The sequence below is a fragment of the Hyla sarda genome, chromosome 8, assembly GCF_029499605.1.
Source record: "Hyla sarda isolate aHylSar1 chromosome 8, aHylSar1.hap1, whole genome shotgun sequence".
Lineage (NCBI taxonomy): Eukaryota > Metazoa > Chordata > Amphibia > Anura > Hylidae > Hyla > Hyla sarda.
The window spans coordinates 92,016,409-92,039,206 of NC_079196.1; the positions used below are offsets into that span (position 1 = coordinate 92,016,409).

Genomic DNA, 22,798 nt, shown 5'->3' on the forward strand with positions numbered 1-22,798 from the left:
GTGACATCCTACAGCAAGTTATGAGGTGATTTTTTAATTTGTGCAAAATTTATCAAAGTCTGTGTGCCTTATTGATAAATTTGGTGCAAGTAATCTTCCCCTGTGTATTCAGCTTACTGAGGAATTTAGAGCAGAAAGAAGGTACACAATGCTCAGCCGAGCACTTCGGACCCCCACTTATCACAACATGTCAGAAGTTGTATAAAGGTTAAGGTACACATTAATTTTATGACTACAGATGTAAAATGATTAGAGATGTATACAAGTGAACTTAATATTTAAAAAAAAGCATACGATGATTTATGGTCAATTTTTTGAGCAGTAAAACATCTTTTTCAGTGGGTTATTTTCAGAGTCTTATTTTTTTCCCAGGCTATTTTTTCTCACACGTATTTATCAATGTCGGGAAAATTCTGTTGCACTATATTAAATTCTGTTGCACGAGGGAAAAAAAGTGTTGCAGAGGAAAAATAAAGCGTAAAGCAAATAAATAAAGCAAAGTAACTCTGGACCAGGACGTAACTTTACATTCATGGTCATTTTTGGGATAACAAACAAAAAGTGAAAAAAAAAAAAGGAAATGAAAGCCAAGATTTAAAAAAAAAAAAAAAAAAAAAAAAAAAGAGAGATATTCCCAAAAAACGGATATTTTTTTTTTAAATGTAATATAAAAAGCTACTAAATGGACAAAGTAACAGGATTTTCAGAAAACCCACACTTTTTAACAGATTCCCCACACCTCAAGGCAGACGGGTTTCCAAATTCAGTAATTCACTATTTTTCTGGTGGGTTTTTAAATACAACTGTTGGGTTTTCAGGAAAATGTCAGGAACACACCCCTAATTATGCAAACCACGCCCCTTTAGTCAGGTTAAAAAAAAATACTTTGAGTAATTGGAAAACCATCAGGTTTTTACTAGTAAAATGTGTTGCACAAAGTGTCACAGAGGACGTGCGACACAAATTGTGTCGCAGAACCCAATAAAGAGTCAGGATCATGTTAGTAAATCAAGGCTATTGTGTGTGTGTAAACATAGACTTATAGAGAAAAGTCCCAGACACCATTGCTGTAAAATACTGTGATATTTGATGTGGGCCTAGCAAGGGGCCCATTCTTTTTTACCAAAGAAGACATGATGTATGGCATGTGGAAAGGGCGTTTCAGAGGATGCAGCATCGTATCTCTTAGGCCCAGATTTATCAAACTGTGTGAGAGAAAAAAATTTCCCACAACAACCAATCACAGCTCCGGTTTCACTTTACCCCAGCTTGGTAGCTAAACTATGATTGGTTGCTGAGGTAAAATCTCTATATTCTCTCTCACACAGTTTGAAAAATCTGGGCCTTGCTGTATTTTATTTGGCTCAGGCCTTTGACAGCGGTACTGCCAGTATTGCCCTGATTGGGGCCCTGTTACCATTAGTACAATAGCAAGCAAAAATTGAAAGTTATTGAAATATATCTATACCTTTGCCATGAAATATTCATGAAAATATTGTCTTCTCAATAAGAAATCATGCAACAATAACAGACAATGCTTACAATCTCTCCCTCCATACGGATCTTTAAAGGAAAACTGTCAACCTGTTCACCCCCAATAAACTCAATACAGTGTGAATTCAAATAGAGAAAACAGACATGGTCGCACATCTACAACATGCACCTTGATCTAAGGCTTCTCAGCAACATTTATTAAACTAGCAGGTTGTTAGTGTACTGCATGATCATGAAGTGTAAGCCCGCTAGCCATGTCACGGCCACCTGTAAGTAGCGGATCCCTAACATCCCTAGAATAAAATGGCGCCACACTGAGCGGCCACCACCGCCGCCACAACACCAGTGCTCACAGAGGGAACGGCCCACTGGCAGAGAAGCCCCAATGCTGCCCAAACCAGACCCTGGGCCACGTCTCCCCACAGACATGTGTATAGCGTGGGTGAACAGGAGTTCAACAAGGGATCACTTACTTAAATATGCCCAGTAGGTCCTGAGTTATGTCCCCCAGAAGATCCTATGCTAAATTAAGTGAATCACGTGCAGGGGCGGGCTTCACTGGCTCAATTTGCATATTCATATTATGCATGTTCATGTGCATCATAGTGAAGTGGAGTCACGGACAATTAATATGTAAATTGAGTCAGCGCTGTCCCCCTGTGCGCGATTTCACTGAATTCAGCAGAGGATCTTCTGGGGGACATATCTCAGAACCTACTGGGCATATTAAAGTAATTGACCCCTTGTTGGACTCCTGTTCACCCACCCTATTAGGGCTGAGCGGTATACCGGTTCATAACGAATACCGAAATTTTTGGGCTGCACGATATTAATCTTTCCCATACCGCAATACCGGTTTGGCCCCTCCCCCTTGGGAATGAATTATCAGCCCAGCGCAGCGCTGTCCCCACATCGGGGAACTAATCATATGTGACCCGCCAGCTCTGTTCTACTCCCCCCACCAAATCATGTGACCCACCAGCGCTGTTCTGCTCCCCCCCACGAAATCATGTTACCTGCGAGCGCTGTTCTGTCCCCCCCCCACCAAATCATGTGACCCGCCAGCGCTGTTCTGCTCCCCCCCAATTAATTATCAGCCCAGCGGGGTACTACTCAAATATGTCACCCGCAAACACTGCCCTCCTCCTCTTTGTTGGGGGCCGCCGGCGCTGGAACTCACTGTACGCCAGTGGTCTCCAACCTGCGGACCTCCAGACGTTACAAAACTACAACTTCCAGCGTGCCCGGAGTTGTAGTTTTGCAACAGCTGGAGGTCCGCAGGTTGGAGGACTTACGCTGGGGACTGGAACGTCGGACAGCCGTCAGCCTATCACCGACCACAGCAATGTCCCGCCCCGGCCGGTGATAGGCTGTCATGTAAGGAGCTCTGGCCGGCTTCTTACATGACAGTGGGCTCAGCCTATCACTGGCCGGGGCAGGACATCGCTGCGGTCGGTGATAGGCTGACGGCTGTCCGACGTTCCAGTCCCCAGCGTAAGGCCGACGTAGGTAAGTTAAAGTTTATTTTCTTTATCTTTTGCAGCCCGGGCATAAACATACAGCATACAGCAGTGGTTTCCAACCTGCGGACCTCCAGCTGTTGAAAAACTATAATTCCCAGCATGCCCGGACAGCCGTTGGCTATCTGGGAATGCTGGAAGTTGTAGTTTTGCAACATCTGGAGGTCCGCAGGTTGGAGACCACTGGCGTACAGTGAGTTCCAGCACCGGCGGCCCCCCAACAAAGAGGAGGAGTGCAGTGCTTGCGGGTGACATGTGTGAGTAGTACCCCGCTGGGCTGATATTGAAGGGAGCATAACAGCGCTGACGGGTCACATGATTTGGTGTGGGGAGGTGAAAGAAATACCATTATATGCCGTGGAACCGCCATAAGTTACAAATATACCATGATACACATATTTGATCATACCGCCCAGCTCTTCACCCTATAACCCTTTGTATTGGGCTTAGTGTGGGTGAACAGGCTGACAGTTTTCCTTTAAGATTATCCCATCTGCCCACTGTTGTCCATAGAAACTCTGTACATTCTGCTACTAAAATACTTACTGCATCGTGTGGCTAAAATTTCTTAATACATTCTCTAGACTGCAGTTTTTATTGGTAAATAGCTTTTTTCTAAACACACAATGTCACAATGGTATTAAATTACAATGGTATTATTTTAATTTCATGTATGTGCTATTGTATGTTTGCTCTATAGAAATAAAGATTATTATAATGCATCAAAGGATTCTCCATTTACTCCATTTACTCCATTTATTATAATGTCGCTGATGCTCGTTGTTCTAGCTGTTGCTTTTTGAAGTTACTCAAGAGACTGCATTGAAACTCATCCAACATGAGCCCAGTAGGGTTGAGAATGACAATGCATCACAAACAGTTCTCCAGCTCTCCATTATCCTGTTATGGTATTTGATGAAATTTGCATCAAGCGTTGACCATGGGGGGTGACATGAGATTGTCATTTCTAGTGGTCATCTTTCTCATTCATTTGTTCATTCTTTGTAAATCTCTCACTGTACCAGCAGCAAAGCATTACATTTCCCCCCCTCAAGCATTAGGTCCCATACGAAATCCTTTCTTTTGCTTATTTACCTTATTTTTTGCCATATAAGACGCTCCGGCATATAAGACGCACCCAATTTTAAAGGAGGAAAATCTAGAAAAAAAAGATTCTGAACCAAATACTGTAGTAAAATATTTTATATCAGTATAGTTCCCTCACAATAGTTGGCAGTATAGTTCCCCCACAATAGTTGGCAGTATAGTTCCCCCACAATGGTAGGCAGCTCCTCCCCCCTCCCCCCCCACAATGGTTGGCAGTATAGTTCCCCCACAATAGTTGGCAGTATAGTTTACCCACAATCGTAGGCAGCTCCCCCCCCCAATGGTTGGCAGTATAGTTCCCCCACAATAGTTGGCAGTATAGTTCCCCCACAATGGTAGGCAGTATAGTTCCCCCACAATGGTTGGCCGTATAGTTCCCCCACAATGGTTGGCAGTATAGTTCCCCTACAATGGTTGGCAGTATAGTTCCCCCACAATGGTCGGCAGTATAGTTCCCCCACAATGGTTGGCAGTATAGTTCCCCCACAATGGTTGGCAGTATAGTTCCCCCATAATGCTAGGCAGCTCCCCCCCCCCCACAATAGTTAGCAGTATAGTTCCCCCACAATGGTAAGCAGCTCCCCCCCACAGACATACAGCTTCCAGCCATATACAGTGTACGGCTGGAGGCTGTATGTCTGTACTGCTGCCCCCACAGTGTTCCGGTCACTGCTCCTCTGGCTCGGTGTCACAATCTACTGCTATGGCCTATGGACCATAGCTGTAAGTGCCGGGACCGGAGGATCGGTGACTGGAACACTGAAGATTACGCGCCGCCGGTCACTCACCAGGCCCCGGCCGGCGCGCGTCTTCCTCCTGTCCTCCGGCGCCTCTATGGTTGTACGCACGTCGGGACGACCGCAGGAGGACCGGAGGAGGGCGCGCATCGGCCGGGGAATGGTAAGTGACCCGAGGACATCCTTATGTCCCGAAAAGATTTTTCGGGACATAGGGATGTCCGGCATAGGAATACCTATGATTTTATCTGCCCGGGCCGGCTCCTGTGTGCGGCTGCAGGCGGGGGCCGGCCAGAGCAGGTAAAAACTAATACTGTATACTAAAAACCAGGGGGCCTCCAGCTGTTGTGAAACTACAACTACCAGCATACCTAGACAGCCTTTGCCGGTCCGGGCATGCTGGGAGTTGTAGTTTCAGAACAGCTGGAGGCACCCTGGTTTTTACTATACAGTTATTAGTAATTCACCTGCCCGGCGCCCGGAACTGTATGTTCCAGGCGTAGGGCAATAAACATAGCCGGTGTGAGGGGAAAAATTCACCGGCGGTCATGAGGCTGCTGCGGGTGGGGAGCGGGTAGTCAGCGCTGTACCGCACCGCCGCAGCCTCTGTACTTACCGCTGACTTCCCGCTCTCGCCCGCAGCAGCCTCGGGCGTATATTCGCCGTATAAGATGCACCAACTCCCCCCCCCGCGTTTTGGGGAAGAAAAAGTGCGTCTTATACGGCGAAAAATACGGTATATTTGACATTTGTTTTAAACTTTGATCCAAACAAACCACATTTAGGGTACGTTCACACATAGCAGATTGCATGCGCAGGGTTTGAGCTTCTAATTCTTAGTTACAAATCCTGCGCCTCAAATCTGCCCAGGATCCTGTTTACGTGAACGTACCCTTATAATCAGAGGTGTAGCTTTTAGCTTCTGGGCCCTGATGCAATATCTGCAACAGGGCCCCATGTGACATTTATAATACTGGTCTCTTATGGGGCAGATGTGCTTTGGGGCCCCCTTAGGCACCAGGGTCCGGTGCGATTGCTACCTCTGCTACCTCTATAGCTAAACCCCTTTTCATAACCCTTCTTTTCCAGTCATCTGCTGTCCACTGTTCCTTCACTTTTTAGCTCTTTATCATTGTAGCCTGTGAGACCATATTCAAGATCTATCTTTCTTTTTGCTGTTCAGAGGACAATGGGATCGGATGTGTAATATTTAATGACAATATCAAATTAAAATGGTTATCCGAGAACAGGAAATGCTTTACATTTAGCTGAGGGTATTTAAAACATTTAAGAAGTCACTCACCTATTACAATCCCTGCAGGTTCTGAGACACATCGTTACAGCTAGGCTTGTGACAGGAACCAGACAGCTGTAACAAAGCCATCAGAACAGTAACTATGGGGGGATCAGGGTAGGTGGGTATAACAACCCCTTTAAGACTACCTCAGTCATAAGAAGCCTTAGGACATGACTGAGAATGTAAATTAAGCCAGACAACTAACCAGAAGATAGTAAACTCTCCTTTGAATGAGTTGTCTGGCTTGGCTTACATTTACATCCATGTCAAAAGGTTTCTTATTGGGATCCCACACTGACTTGAAGGGAAAGTATCAGGGAGCTGCTTTGCATATCCTTCTTTCCATTACATTTATTTAAAAAAAAATAGGACTTTGTATTCATAAGGGATACATGTTTAAATCAGTAAACAGTAATATACAATACAGACCAAAAGCTTGGACACACCTTCTCATTCAAAGAGTTTTCTTTATTTTCATGACTATGAAAATTGTAGATTCACACTGAAGGCATCAAAACTATGAATTAACACATGTGGAATTATAGACATGAAAAAAAGTGTGAAACAACTGAAAATATGTCAAATTCTAGGTTCTTCAAAGTAGCCACCTTTTGCTTTGATTCCTGATTTGCACACTCTTGGCATTCTCTTGATGAGCTTCAAGAGGTAGTCACCTGAAATGGTCTTCCAACAGTCTTGAAGGAGTTCCCAGAGATGCTTAGCACTTGTTGGCCCTTTTGCCTTCATTGGGTTCAGGTCTGGTGACTGTGGAGGCCAGGTCATCTGGCGCAGCACCCCATCACTCTCCTTCTTGGTCAAATAGCCCTTACACAGCCTGGAGGTGTGTTTGGGGTCATTGTCCTGTTGAAAAATAAATAATGGTCCAACTAAACGCAAACCGGATGGAATAGCAGCCGCTGCAAGATGCTGTGGTAACCATGCTGGTTCAGTATGCCTTCAATTTAGAATAAATCCCCAACGGTGTCACAGCAAAGCACCCCCCACACCATCACACCTCCTCCCCCACACCATCACACCTCCTCCTCCATGCTTCACACCTCCATCCTCCAGGCATGTAGAGTCCATCTGTTCACCTTTTCTGCGTCGCACAAAGACACGGTGGTTGGAACCAAAGATCTCAAATTTGGACTCATCAGACCAAAGCACCAATTTCCACTAGTCTAATGTCCATTCCTTGTGTTCTTTAGCCCAAACAAGTCTCTTCTACTTGTTGCCTGTCCTTAGCAGTGGTTTCCTAGCATTCTACCATGAAGGCTTGATTCACACAGTTTCCTCTTGACAGTTATTCTAGAGATGTGTCTGCTGCTAGAACTCTGTGTGGCATTGACCTGGTCTCTAATCTGAGCTGCTGTTAACCTGCGATTTCTGAGGCTGGTGACTCGGATGAACTTATCCTCCGCAGCAGAGGTGACTCTTGGTCTTCCTTTCCTGGGGTGGTCCGCATGTGAGCCAGTTTCTTTGTAGCTCTTGATGGTTTCTGTGATTGTACTTGGGGACACTTTCCCTAGAATATGACATATTTTCAGTTGTTTCACACTTTTTTGTTATGTCTATAATTCCACATGTGTTAATTCATAGTTTTGATGCCTTCAGTATGAATCTACAATTTTCATAGTCATGAAAATAAAGAAAACTCTTTGAATGAGAAGGTGTGTCCAAACTGTTTGTCTGTACTGTACATTACTAATGTCCCAACTATATTTTACATAAATGTAGATAAATAAAGTAAATCAAAACTTTTGTATAGTAATTTACATGAAAAAAATCTGTATGCACTAGTGTAGCTGAACCAACATGAGAGAATTGGGGGCACAAACATGCCCTTAGGGCCTCATATTTCTAAACTGTTTCAGAAAAGCTGAGTGTTTAATACCCTCACAGTCACAATGACCTTTTCCAGGTTTGAAAATGTTACTTGGGATGACACTATTTAAAGGGGGACTCTATGGGAATTTAAAAAAAAAATACATTTAAACATCTTAACCCTTCCATTACTTATCAGCTGCTGTATGCTAAAAAGGAAGTTGTAGAGTTCTTTTCTGTTGGACCACAATGCTCTCTGCTGACACCTCTGTCCATGTCAGGAACTGTCCAGAGTAGGAGCAAATCCCCATAGCAAACCTATGCTTCTTTGGACACTTCCTAAAATGGACAGTGTTGTCAGCAGAGAGCACTGTGGTCAGACTGGAAAGAACTATACAACGTCCTCTGGAGCATACAGCAGTTAATATGTACTGGAATGATTAAGATTTTTAATTAGAAGTCATTTACAAATCTTTCTGGCACCAGTTTATTAGAATTTTTTTTCCCCACCAGAGTACACCTTTAAATCATAACTATTTAAAAGTAGAAATTCATAGACAATTGACATTTTGAGCCATTACTTTCATCTCTACTTACTAACCGCTGTGATGAATACATAACTAGGGACTTGTACGCTTTCATGTGCATGCTATTATCAAATCTAGTCATAGCAGAGTCACTATTCTCAGCTTTGTATTAATAATTATAGTATTTTTTTTTTTTGTAGTTTCTGGGTAAAAGCTTCTTGACAATGTATCCGATAAACTAGGAAGAAGGGAGTGAAAAGGAATGTAACTATCATTTGCCTTATTAAGCGATGGCTTAGAATGAGTTTCCATTTGTGAATATTGAAAGAATATATATATATATATATATATATATATATATATATATATATCACAACCGACAGGACATAAGAATCAGTCATTGTTGTCTTCTCTCCGGTATCTCTGTGTATGTAAGCCTAGTTGTTAAAACTCCTGGTAATAACTGATCTAAACCATTTTGCTACACAAGGGATTTATTTCAGAGGAATTTCTACACCATATGTGTCCTATAAAGTATTGCTTCCATCTGTCCTGGTTTTCAAGGGACTGGCCTGTATGGGTTTCGACAAACTCTAACCGGGATGATAGAATAATGTAACTACATATTCACCGGCAATGAGGCCATTATAACCCAGCTACTCAGAGGAAGCTATTATGAACAGCTATATTAGAGCAATGTTCCTAATAATGTACTTTTAATTTGAATCTGAAACCTAATACAGTGATCCCTCAACTTGCAATGGCCTCGACATACAATAGTTTCAACATACAATGGTCTATTCTGGACCATTGTAAGTTGAAATCAGACTCAACATACAATGTACGGAAAGTCCAGATCTGTGAAACATGTCAATGGCTTGAAAAACTGACCAATCAGAATGGGCATTCATTGGTTAAACCCCTGTATTACTGAAGCGTATGCACTGACTGATGACTGGCAGCGCCCCCTACAGTACAGGGAGGTATTACATGTTCTGTACTCTTTACCTGTGCCAGGGTTAGCTGCTCCTTTGGACACCAAGTAAGGGGGCGACTCCATGTTACTTTTTTAGGACATTGCATGTACTGTACAGGACCCCGCAGAAGCTCCTGTCCTCTTCATAGACCAGTGTTTCCCAAGCAGGGTGCCCCCAGCTTTTGCAAAACTACAACTCCCAGCATGCCCGGACAGCCTTTGGCTGTCCGGGCATGCTGGGAGTTGTAGTTTTGCAATAGCTGGAGGCTCCCTGCTTGAGAAACACTGACATAGACAGTGATTTACAGCTCCCAGCAGATCTTTCTTACTTTTATATGTAAGGACTTGCTTTATCTATATTGGTAATCTACTTATTTTTCTTTAATCCTCACTTTTTCCTATTTTTGGATGACATTTTGGTGGCTTCAGAACCAATTACCTGGTTTCCATAGAGTTCTTGTCTCAACATACAATGGTTTCAACATACAATGGTCGTCCTGGAACCGATTAATATTGTAACTTGAGGGACCACTGTACTTCTCTTACGGTTTTATAGATGTAAAGAGAAATTCTTATATGGGGTTCCCTGGTTTGTACAAATCCATTTAGGTTTCTGGGGGCCCCTGCTTTAAAGCCTAAATCTAGTCATTTAATGGACCTTGGTGGACGTTCTAGAGCCTAAAGATTCAGTGCATGCACCAGCTAACATTGGGAATCCATAACACATTCCCCAAAACAACATAAAGGAAAGATTTTCCAAAAACAGACAAGCACTTTAACCTCTTAGTGACCAGCCATACATAAGTAGTAGGTGATGTTGGCAAAACTGTGTGGTGGTGCACAAGGGGCAGTACGTCCATACATAGTTATCCTATACATGTTTTAATGGTGCCCACAAGGAAGATTTGGCTAGGTTGCCACCTTTTTACCACAGCAGCTCAGCTGCCCAGCACAGGTCTACAGACAGAAAGGGTATTCAAAAAGAAAAGAACTTCCTGTGGAGCATATAAGTACTGGAAGGATTAAGATTTTTAAATAAAAGTAATTTACAAATCTGTTTAACTTTTTGGCACCAGTTGATTTAGAAAAAAATGTTTTCCAGTGGAGTACCCCTTTAAGGCCTGCCATGTATATGCCTGTATTACAACCGTCCCGGAGGCGCTGCTTTAAAGTCAGTCAGCATTATAACAATTGTCAAGTGGGACGTGTTAAAAAAAAAAAAAAGTTAAAAGATCTAAAAGAAAAAAATAAAGCCTCCCACCCCAAAATAATAAAAATGCATACATTTATAAATTTTTCCATAAAACCCTACACATACTCGGTATTGACAAATAAAAGTGTATTATTGTTTATCCTTTATGGTGCGTTCCCACAGGGCGTATATGCAGCGTATTTGACGCTGCGCAAAATATATGGCAGCAGCGGGAAATACGCTCAATATCCCTTGCTCACTATACACACAGGGCTTTCCGGCGGCAGCCCTATGTGTGTAGTGAGTTTTGGAGGCGGAGCCGTGCGTCACAGACACGCCGGCATATGGCTCCGCCTCCAAAACTCACTACACACATAGGGCTGCCGCCGGAAAGCCCTGTGTGTATAGTGACCAAGGGATACGCAGCGTATTTCCCGCTGCTGCCATAAATTTTGCGCAGCGTCAAATAGGCTGCGTATACGCCCTGTGGGAATGCACCCATAAGGTGAATGCTAAAGGGAAAAAAAGTGTGAACAGTGTAACAATGTGAGAAAAAGATAACAAACGAAAAGTCATATAAACCTGAAAATGATAACAACAAATACTACAGGTTTTTCCATAAAAAGGCTTTCTTTGAGTGGGCGGAGCGTGACGTCACAATACTCCGGCAACGTAATCGGCAGTCATCAGACCCGGAGCGAATATGCTTTGGGGGCTGATGGTAACGGGGTACTGTGTGAAAGATCATGGGGTCCCCAGCGGCGGGACCCCCGCAATCAGGCATCTTATCCCCTATCCTTTGGAGAGGCGATAAGATGTCTTAGCGCCGGAGTACCCCGTTAAGTTATGGGTCTGGAAAGTGAGGACACAATTTTCTTTCTTTTCTGTTTCGATTGTGTAAAATTATATATATTTGACATAACTATTATCATATAGACCCAGAGGCCAAAATTGTAATTTCACTGCAAGGTGAATGCTGTAAATTTAACGCGGAAGCGTCATTAATATAAACATGTCGTCCAGATAGAGAAATTTAAGGCTGAATTTTTGCCAATTACAGACTAAAATGCATGCATAAAATAAAATATGCCTGGAGATTTTATGTTGTGTGAATATACCTGAAGTATATGTATCAGTATAGTATCAGGAAATTTAGGAAAAAAATCTTTTTCATTTCTCCTAATATTTGTTCTTACATTTGGGTGTGTTAGCAATGTCAGGCATTTTATGCAGTTTTTGATGCTACGGTAACTATTAAAGTCATACATGGAAGAGACATATATAAAGAAAAGACATCGTCTTAGGCGTATGCCTTGCCTTGGCTTAAACCTGCAGCGAAAAATCTGAACATGGGAAAACACCTTTTTAAGATTTCTGTTCAATTTCTATTCTGTCAGAAAAATATCAATCTAAATTGATTTGTGCAAATGACTTATTGATCCAATTAACCCCTTAAGGACCCATCCATTTTACATCTTAGGACCCGGCCATTTTTTGCACATCTGACCACTGTCACTTTAAACATTAATAACTCTGGAATGCTTTTAGTTATCATTCTGATTCCGAGAATGTTTTTTCGTGACATATTCTACTTTAACTTAGTGGTAAAAATTTTTGGTAACTTGCATCCTTTCTTGGTGAAAAATCCCCAAATTTGATGAAAAATTAGAAAATTTTGCATTTTTCTAACTTTGAAGCTTTCTGCTTGTAAGGAAAATGGATATTCCAAATATTATTTTTTTGATTCACATATACAATATGTCTTCTTTATATTTGCATCATAAAATTGACGAGTTTTTACTTTTGGAAGACACCAGAGGGCTTCAAAGTTCAGCAGCAATTTTTCAATTTTTCACAAAATTTCCAAAATCACAATTTTTCAGGGACCAATTCAGTGAATTTGAAGGGTCTTCATCTTAGAAATATCCCACAAATGACCCCATTATAAAAACTGCACCCCCAAAGTATTCAAAATGACATTCAGTCAGCATTTTAACCCTTTAGGTGTTTCACAGGAATAGCAGCAAAGTGAAGGAGAAAATTCACAATCTTCATTTTTTACACTCGCATGTTCTTGTAGACCCAATTTTTGAATTTTTACAAGGGGTAAAAGGAGAAAATTTATACTTATATTTGTAGCCCAATTGCTCTCGAGTAAGCACATACCTACATGGCCCCCCTCAGCGTTTGCCCTGGATCCCTGCTGAAGGATTTCAGCAGGGATCCGCTTCCGATCTCTGCCGGGTGAGCGGCGGAGACCAGGATAAGACCATGACGTATGCATACGTCATGGGTCCTTAAGACCCAGGGTGTGATGACGTATGCATACGTCATGGGTCCTTAAGAGGTTAATATAAATCTTTATGACCATAATTGTAGTATGTAAATAGCACCTGAAATATATGTGAAAGATAACTCCTGTATAGGAAGCTAGAAGATTTTATTTCAGTATTAAAACAGATGAGGCAGATGAAACTTTATTCTTTCCTAAGAAAATGTCTGTATGTATAAATTGTTAACTCAAGATCAATCTGATCCAGTTGTCCCTATTGTATGTTGAGGCCACAATTTTATGGAAACCTGGTACCGTATTTTCCGCCGTATAAGACGCACTTTTTCTTCCTCAAAACTGGGGGGGAAAAGTCGGTGCGTCTTATACGGCGAATACACACCTATCGCGGCGGTCCCTGCGGCCATCAACGGCCGGGACCCGCGGCTAATACAGGACATCACCGATCGCGGTGATGCCCTGTATTAACCCTTCAGACGCGGCGACCAAAGCTGACCGCCGCGTCTGAAGGGAAAGTGACACTAACCCGGCTGTTCAGTCGGGCTGTTCGGGACCGCCGCGATTTCACCGCGGCGGTCCCGAACAGCCCGACTGAATAGCCGGGTTAGTGCTTACAGGACACCGGGAGGGACCTTACCTGCCTCCTCGGTGTCTTCTCTGTTCAGGGATCCCCTGTATGGCCGGCGCTCTCCTTCCTCGTCATCACGTCATCGGGTACGTGCGTCGGCGTGCGTAACGACGTGGTGACGGCGACGGAGAGCGAGGATACCAGGCCGGCAGCAGAGACGTTCAGCAGCAGGCTGGCAGCAGAGCGACGGGCACATGGCGACAGAGATGGAGCGACATCAAGGGCAGCAGTGACGGGTATGGAGCGGCGGGGACACGTGAGTATTACCTCCTATGCAGTGGTCTTCAATCTGCAGACCTCCAGATGTTGCAAAACTACAACTCCCAGCATGCCCGGACAGCCATGCTGGGAGTTGTAGTTTTGCAACATCTGGAGGTCCGCAGGTTGAAGACCACTATTGGGTTCAAAATCTTTAATTTTTTAGATTTTGCACCTAAAATTAGGTGCGTCTTATACGCCGGTGCGTCCTATAGGACGAAAAATACGGTAATTGGTGTTGTAGCCCAAAAATGTCATCCAAAAATAGGAAAAAGTGAGGATTAAAGAAAAATAAGTAGATAACTAATACAAATAAAGCAAGTCCTTACATGTAAAAGTAAGAAAGTGCTGCTGGGTGCTGTAAATCAATGTCTATGTAGATGACAGGAGCTTTTTTAGGGTTTTACACAGTACATACAGTGTCTCAATAAAGTAAAACGGAGCTGCCTTCACCTGGTGTCCAAAGGAGCAGCTAACCCTGGCACAGAACATGTAGTACTTCCCTGCACTGTAGGGGGCGCTACCAGAGAGCCAGTCAGTGCATGCACTTCAGTGATACCAGGGTATTACCATAGAAATGCCTGTTGGTCAGTTCCTCCAGCCATTGACACGTTTCACAGATCTGGACTGTCCGTAGCATTGTATGTTAAAGAGTACCTGTCATGATCTTGTTACATTTTATAATCCTCCCAGTTCACTGCTCCCATCATTGTAAACCACCCCCTGCCATTATTTGTATTATTTTTTAGTTTTCAACCTTGATATTGCTCTGTATTTTCTGCTCAGTCTCAGTCAGATTCACAGACTGGGAAGGGGCGTTACCCAGCAGGCGTCACATCATCTGAAGCCATACAGGGGAGAACTTCCTCCCTCACTCTGCTACACACAGCCCAGAGCAGTTCAGTGTGAGATGAGCTATGATTGGCTAAGGCTGCACACCCCCCCCCCCCCCGTCAGCACTCCAGACTGGAGTCAAAAGTCTGTGAAAGAGATGGGGAGAAATGTGCTCAAGACAAGTAGGGAGACACCAAGTGGCAGCTTTTTAAACACAAATAAAACGTAGAAAACTAAATTTTTTTAAATAAAGTACATTAGAAAGATTTATTTTCCACAAGGAGTGCAACATCAAAAATTTGTTTTAATGACAGTGCCCATTTATGTATGGCTTCCATTGTATGTAGAAAATATTGTAACCTGAGGCCATTGTATGTTGGGGGAACATTGTATTTATATTGGGCTGATTTATCAGAAATCTGTAAGCGTTAAGGCACCCAGTTCTCTGTCCACCCAGTATTGGTCCACGGCACCATTGCATACCATACCTTAAATGTTGGCACATAGAATTTAATTTTCTGTTTTCATTATTAGACAGACAAAATTGTTGCACACATTTAGATTTAAACATCAAGCCTTTTATAATGAGAATACTATGGTGCTTTTCAGCTTACCCCACCTTCCTTCCTGGTTACAATCTTTGCTGGTTTGAATAAAGTTTTTTTTTTTGTCCACCTTATCATTTCATTTTTACATACATGAGCAGAAAATACAATATGGCTCCAAGGGAGATAATGACACTAATTATCATCCACAGAGTATTATTATAATCACAAGATTTCTTAGTCTTATACACAACAATCCTCTTACTAAGAGTAATTAATGACATACTAGACCAAGAAAATTACTTGACTTAATTGTATTTAAATAATCCATTGTTACTTCCATCCCAAAGACTGTGGGTCCAGTTACACTCTTATTGAAGCGAGGAATTAATGAAACAATAGAATTGAATATGAATTCTTTACATTTGTAGTCGAATGCAAACAGATCAAGCATGTGGGATGCATGTGTATGGACAATTAGCATAATTAGCTACAGTTTCTTAGATGACAATTTTGCTTATGGGTTCATGAGTCATGATAGCATACTGTACATGCCGTATTTGTCGTTTTGTAAATATGTGCATTAAAATACTGTATCATATGAGGGCTATTGTCACGATGCCGGCTGGCAGGAGGTGGATCCTCTGTGCCAAAGAGGGATTGGCGTGGACCGTGCTAGTGGACCGGTTCTAAGTCACTACTGGTTTCCACCAGAGACCGCCGCAAAGCGGGATGGTCTTGCTGCGGCGGTAGTGACCAGGTCGTATCCACTAGCAACGGCTCAACCTCTCTGACTGCTGAAGATAGGCGCGGTACAAGGGAGTAGACAGAAGCAAGGTCGGACGTAGCAGAAGGTCGGGGCAGGCAGCAAGGATCGTAGTCAGGGGCAACGGCAGGAGGTCTGGAACACAGGCTAGGAACACACAAGGAAACGCTTTCACTGGCACAATGGCAACAAGATCCGGCGAGGGAGTGCAGGGGAAGTGAGGTATAAATAGGGAGTGCACAGGTGAACACACTAATTAGAACCACTGCGCCAATCAGCGGCGCAGTGGCCCTTTAAATCGCAGAGACCCGGCGCGCGCGCGCCCTAGGGAGCGGGGCCGCGCGCGCCGGGACAGGACCGACGGAGAGCGAGTCAGGTACGGGAGCCGGGGTGCGCATCGCGAGCGGGCGCCACCCGCATCGCGAATCGCATCCCGGCTGGAGGCGGTAACGCAGCGCACCGGGTCAGTGGATCTGCCCGGAGCGCTGCAGTAGCGAGAGTGTAGCGAGCGCTCCGGGGAGGAGCGGGGACCCGGAGCGCTCGGCGTAACAGTACCCCCCCCCCTTGGGTCTCCCCCTCTTCTTAGAGCCTGAGAACCTGAGGAGCAGACTTTTGTCTAGGATATTGTCCTCAGGTTCCCAGGATCTCTCTTCAGGACCACAACCCTCCCAATCGACTAAAAAAAAAGTTTTCCCTCTGACCTTCTTGGATGCCAGTATCTCCTTTACGGAGAAGATGTCCGAGGAGCCGGAAACAGGAGTGGGAGAAACAAGTTTGGGAGAGAAACGGTTGATGATGAGTGGTTTAAGAAGAGAAACGTGAAAGGCATTAGGAATACGAAGAGAAGGAGGAAGAAGAAGTTTGTAAGAGACAGGATTAATCTGGCACAAAATTTTGAAAGGACCAAGATAGCGTGGTCCCAACTTGTAGCTAGGGACACGGAAGCGGACATATTTAGCGGAGAGCCATACCTTGTCTCCAGGAGAAAAAATGGGGGGAGCTCTTCTTTTTTTATCAGCAAACTTGCGTGATGAAGCCTGTAAGAGAGAATTTTGGGTCTCTTTCCATATGGTGGAAAGATCACGAGATATTTCATCCACAGCGGGCAAACCAGAGGGCAAGGGAGTAGGGAGGGGGGGAAGAGGGTGACGGCCGTACACCACGAAAAATGGGGATTTGGAGGAAGATTCAGAGACTCTGAAGTTATACGAGAATTCGGCCCATGGTAGAAGATCTGCCCAGTCATCCTGGCGGGAGGAAACAAAATGCCGTAAATAATCACCCAAGACCTGGTTAATTCTTTCTACTTGCCCATTGGATTGAGGATGATATGCAGAAGAAAAGTTTAATTTAATCTTGAGTTGTTTACAGAGAGCCCTCCAGAATTTTGACACAAATTGGACGCCTCTATCCGAGACGATCTGCGTGGGCAACCCGTGAAGACGAAAAATGTGTACAAAAAATTGTTTTGCCAACTGAGGCGCTGAAGGAAGACCAGGAAGAGGGATGAAATGTGCCATTTTGGAGAATCGATCAACGACCACCCAAACAACAGTGTTGCCACGGGATGGGGGTAAGTCTGTAATAAAGTCCATACCAATCAGAGACCAAGGCTGTTCGGGGACAGGCAGAGGATGAAGAAGACCAGCAGGCTTCTGGCGAGGAGTCTTATCCCGGGCACAGACAGTGCAGGCTCGCACAAAATCCACGACATCCGTCTCCAGAGTCGGCCACCAATAGAAACGAGAGATGAGTTGCATGGATTTCTTGATGCCCGCATGACCTGCGAGATGGGAGGAGTGACCCCATTTGAGGATTCCGAGGCGTTGGCGTGGAGAGACGAAGGTCTTCCCTGGAGGAGCTTGCCTGATGGAGGCTGGAGAAGTGGAGATCAGGCAGTCAGGAGGAATGATGTGTTGCGGAGAGAGCTCTACTTCCGAGGCATCCGAGGAACGAGAGAGAGCATCGGCCCTAATGTTCTTATCGGCAGGCCGAAAGTGAATTTCAAAATTAAATCGGGCAAAGAACAGAGACCACCTGGCCTGGCGAGGATTCAGCCGTTGGGCAGACTGGAGATAGGAGAGGTTCTTGTGATCGGTGTAAATAATAACTGGAAATCTTGATCCCTCCAGCAGATGCCTCTATTCCTCAAGTGCTAATTTAATGGCTAGAAGCTCTCGATCCCCAATGGAGTAGTTCCTCTCCGCCGGAGAGAAGGTCCTAGAAAAAAAAACACAAGTAACAGCATGCCCGGAAGAATTTTTTTGTAGAAGGACCGCTCCAGCTCCTACTGAGGAGGCATCAACCTCCAATAGGAAGGGTTTAGATGGGTCAGGTCTGGAGAGCACGGGAGCCGAAGAAAAGGCAGACTTGAGCTGTTTAAAGGCGTCTTCCGCTTGAGGAGGCCATGACTTAGGATTGGCATTCTTTTTGGTTAAAGCCACGATAGGAGCCACAATGGTAGAAAAATGTGGAATAAATTGTCTGTAATAATTGGCGAACCCCAAAAAACGTTGGATAGCACGGAGTCCGGAGGGGCGTGGCCAATCTACGACGGCAGAGAGTTTGTCTGGATCCATTTGTAGTCCCTGGCCAGAGACCAAGTATCCTAGGAAAGGAAGAGATTGGCATTCAAACAGACATTTCTCCATCTTGGCATAAAGTTGATTGTCACGAAGTCTCTGAAGAACCATACGGACATGCTGGCGGTGTTCTTCTAGATTGGCAGAAAAAATCAGGATATCGTCCAGATATACAACAACACAGGAGTATAAGAGATCACGAAAAATTTCATTAACAAAGTCTTGGAAGACGGCAGGGGCGTTGCACAGGCCAAAGGGCATGACCAGATACTCAAAGTGTCCATCTCTAGTGTTAAATGCCGTTTTCCATTCATCCCCCTCTCTGATGCGGATGAGATTATAAGCACCTCTTAAGTCCAGTTTGGTAAAGATGTGGGCACCTTGGAGGCGATCAAAGAGTTCAGAGATCAGAGGTAGGGGGTAGCGGTTCTTTACCGTGATTTTATTAAGACCGCGGTAGTCAATGCAAGGACGTAGGGAGCCATCTTTTTTGGACACAAAGAAAAATCCGGCTCCGGCAGGAGAGGAGGATTTGCGGATAAAGCCCTTTTTTAAATTTTCCTGGATGTACTCAGACATAGCAAGAGTCTCTGGGGCAGAGAGAGGATAAATTCTGCCCCGGGGTGGAGTAGTACCCGGGAGGAGGTCAATAGGACAGTCATAAGGCCTGTGAGGAGGTAGAGTCTCAGCTTGTTTTTTGCAAAAAACATCCGCAAAGTCCATATAGGCCTTAGGGAGACCGGTTACAGGGGGAACCACAGAGTCACGGCAAGGAGTACTGGGAACCGGTTTAAGGCAGTCCTTGAAACAAGAGGGGCCCCAACTCTTGATCTCCCCAGTGGACCAATCCAGGGTTGGGGAATGGTGTTGAAGCCAGGGTAGTCCAAGGAGAATTTCGGAAGTGCAATTGGGGAGGACCAAAAACTCAATTTTCTCGTGATGAGGTCCGATGCACATTAGGAGGGGCTCCGTGCGGAAACGTATGGTACAGTCCAATCTTTCATTGTTAACACAATTGATGTAGAGGGGTCTGGCGAGACTGGTCACCGGGATGTTGAACCTGTTGATGAGAGAGGCCAGAATAAAATTTCCTGCAGATCCGGAATCCAAGAAGGCCATAGTAGAGAAGGAGAAGGTAGAGGCAGATATCCGCACAGGCACAGTAAGACGTGGAGAAGCAGAGTTGACATCAAGGACTGTCTCACCTTTGTGCGGAGTCAGCGTACGTCTTTCCAGGCGGGGAGGACGGATAGGACAATCCTTCAGGAAGTGTTCGGTACCGGCACAGTACAGGCAGAGTTTCTCCATGCGGCGTCGTGTCCTCTCTTGAGGTGTCAGGCGAGACCGGTCGACCTGCATAGCCTCCACGGCGGGAGGCACAGGAACGGATTGCAGGGGACCAGAGGAGAGAGGAGCCGGGGAGAGAAAACGCCTCGTGCGAACAAAGTCCATATCCTGGCGGAGCTCCTGACGCCTTTCGGAAAAACGCATGTCAATGCGAGTGGCTAGATGAATGAGTTCATGTAGGTTAGCAGGGATTTCTCGTGCGGCCAGAACATCTTTAATGTTGCTGGATAGGCCTTTTTTAAAGGTCGCGCAGAGGACCTCATTATTCCAGGATAGTTCTGAAGCAAGAGTACGGAATTGAACGGCGTACTCGCCAACGGAAGAATTACCCTGGACCAGGTTCAACAGGGCAGTCTCAGCAGAAGAGGCTCGGGCAGGTTCCTCAAAGACACTTCGAATTTCTGAGAAGAAGGAGTGTACAGAGGCAGTGACGGGGTCATTGCGGTCCCAGAGCGGTGTGGCCCATGACAGAGCTTTTCCAGACAGAAGGCTGACTACGAAAGCCACCTTAGACCTTTCAGTAGGAAACTGGTCCGACATCATCTCCAAGTGCAGGGAACATTGGGAAAGAAAGCCACGGCAAAATTTAGAGTCCCCATCAAATTTATCCGGCAAGGATAGTCGTAGGCCTGGAGCGGCCACTCGCTGCGGAGGAGGTGCAGGAGCTGGCGGAGGAGATGATTGCTGAAGCTGTGGTAGTAGCTGCTGTAGCATCACGGTCAGTTGAGACAGCTGGTGGCCTTGTTGCGCTATCTGTTGTGGCTGTTGGGCGACCACCGTGGTGAGGTCGGCGACAACTGGCAGAGGAACTTCAGCGGGATCCATGGCCGGATCTACTGTCACGATGCCGGCTGGCAGGAGGTGGATCCTCTGTGCCAGAGAGGGATTGGCGTGGACCGTGCTAGTGGACCGGTTCTAAGTCACTACTGGTTTCCACCAGAGCCCGCCGCAAAGCGGGATGGTCTTGCTGCGGCGGTAGTGACCAGGTCGTATCCACTAGCAACGGCTCAACCTCTCTGACTGCTGAAGATAGGCGCGGTACAAGGGAGTAGACAGAAGCAAGGTCGGACGTAGCAGAAGGTCGGGGCAGGCAGCAAGGATCGTAGTCAGGGGCAACGGCAGGAGGTCTGGAACACAGGCTAGGAACACACAAGGAAACGCTTTCACTGGCACAATGGCAACAAGATCCGGCGAGGGAGTGCAGGGAAAGTGAGGTATAAATAGGGAGTGCACAGGTGAACACACTAATTAGAACCACTGCGCCAATCAGCGGCGCAGTGGCCCTTTAAATCGCAGAGACCCGGCGCGCGCGCGCCCTAGTGAGCGGGGCCGCGCGCGCCGGGACAGGACCGACGGAGAGCGAGTCAGGTACGGGAGCCGGGGTGCGCATCGCGAGCGGGCGCCACCCGCATCGCGAATCGCATCCCGGCTGGAGGCGGTAACGCAGCGCACCGGGTCAGTGGATCTGCCCGGAGCGCTGCAGTAGCGAGAGTGTAGCGAGCGCTCCGGGGAGGAGCGGGGACCCGGAGCGCTCGGCGTAACAGCTATTGTCAATAAACAGGATATAAATCCCATAGTCAGGCACAGAGAAAATTCTTATTGTGTAAGTTGTAAACAAATTGAGGGAAAAAGTGGTTTAATAATCTTGTGATTAAAAAAATACACTGTTTTTATTCATGAACCACATGACACATACAAAGAAACAAAGAAAGAAAATTTTGTAAAATACGGCATGTTTTCTAATAACTGTACCATTCCTATTATTTCTGTATAAATGCATAAAAATTATGGGGGAGATTTATCAAAACCTATCCAGAGGAAAGTTGCCCAGTTGCCAATAGCAACCAATCAGATCGCTTCTTTCATTTTTAACAAGGCCTCTGCAAAATGAAAGAAGCAATCTGATTGGTTGCTATGGGCAACTGGGCAACTTTTCCTTTGCACAGGTTTTGATAAATCTCCCCCATTGAGATAAAAAAAAACTACTATTGTCCCTGTCAACGGGGCATTCTCATGCCTACTCTGACTGCCTACAGCTAGCCGTCTGACTTTGACCCAGTCACCACCCAAAGTATGGAGCTGTACCATGTAAACAATGAAGGAGATGTGGTGCTCGCTGGAGTTGGGCCCCCACCAATGTTATATTGATGGCCTATGCTACGATGACTGTTCTATGGGTGTAAAATATTTCTATTAAAAAAATCTTAATCCTTCAAGTACTTAGCTGCTGTATACTACATAGGAAGTAGAGTAGTTCTTTTCTGCCTGACCACAGTGCTCTCTGCTGATACCTCTGTCAAATCCCCATAGCAAACATATCCTGCTCTGGACAGTTCCTGGCATGGACAGAGGTGGCAGCAGAGATCACTGGGGTCAGACTGAAAAGAACTACTGTACTCAACTTCCTCTGCAGCATACAGTAGCAGATAAGTACTGTTTAACTTTCTTGCACCCAAAAACATTTTTTCACTAGAATACCCCTTTAAATTGTTCAGTTCAGTCAGAAAACACACATTTCGCATAATATTAAGACAAACCAAAATCATGTACGGTATTTCATGTGTCTAATTCTTGGCCCCCAGCATGGTCCCCCCCATCTCATATGTAGTTCATGGGTCTCCTGTAATTTATACACAGTACACTGCTCCCTTTCATCTCACTTTGGCTCCCCACATTCTCAGACCATAGCAGGTTTTATCCTACATACTGTCCCCCACAACTAACTTGACTCCTCATACAGTGGCAGGCTGTCTTGCTCTCTTGTAGCATGATAAGGGCAGCCTCCCTCTACTTCGTCTCTCCAGTGATCCTCTATGATGCAAAAAAACACTCTTTTTCCTGTTTTGTCTGTGCCAACGATGCAGCAAGATGCTG

At 45.1% G+C, this 22,798-nt stretch overlaps 1 protein-coding gene across 3 annotated transcripts in view; it reads left to right on the top strand.

The window, feature by feature from the left end:
- The window catches only part of LOC130283815 (potassium voltage-gated channel subfamily H member 8-like), a 520,269-nt gene that overhangs the window by 173,869 nt on the left and 323,602 nt on the right, over window positions 1-22,798 (top strand). The gene's annotated exons all lie outside the window — the stretch shown is intronic.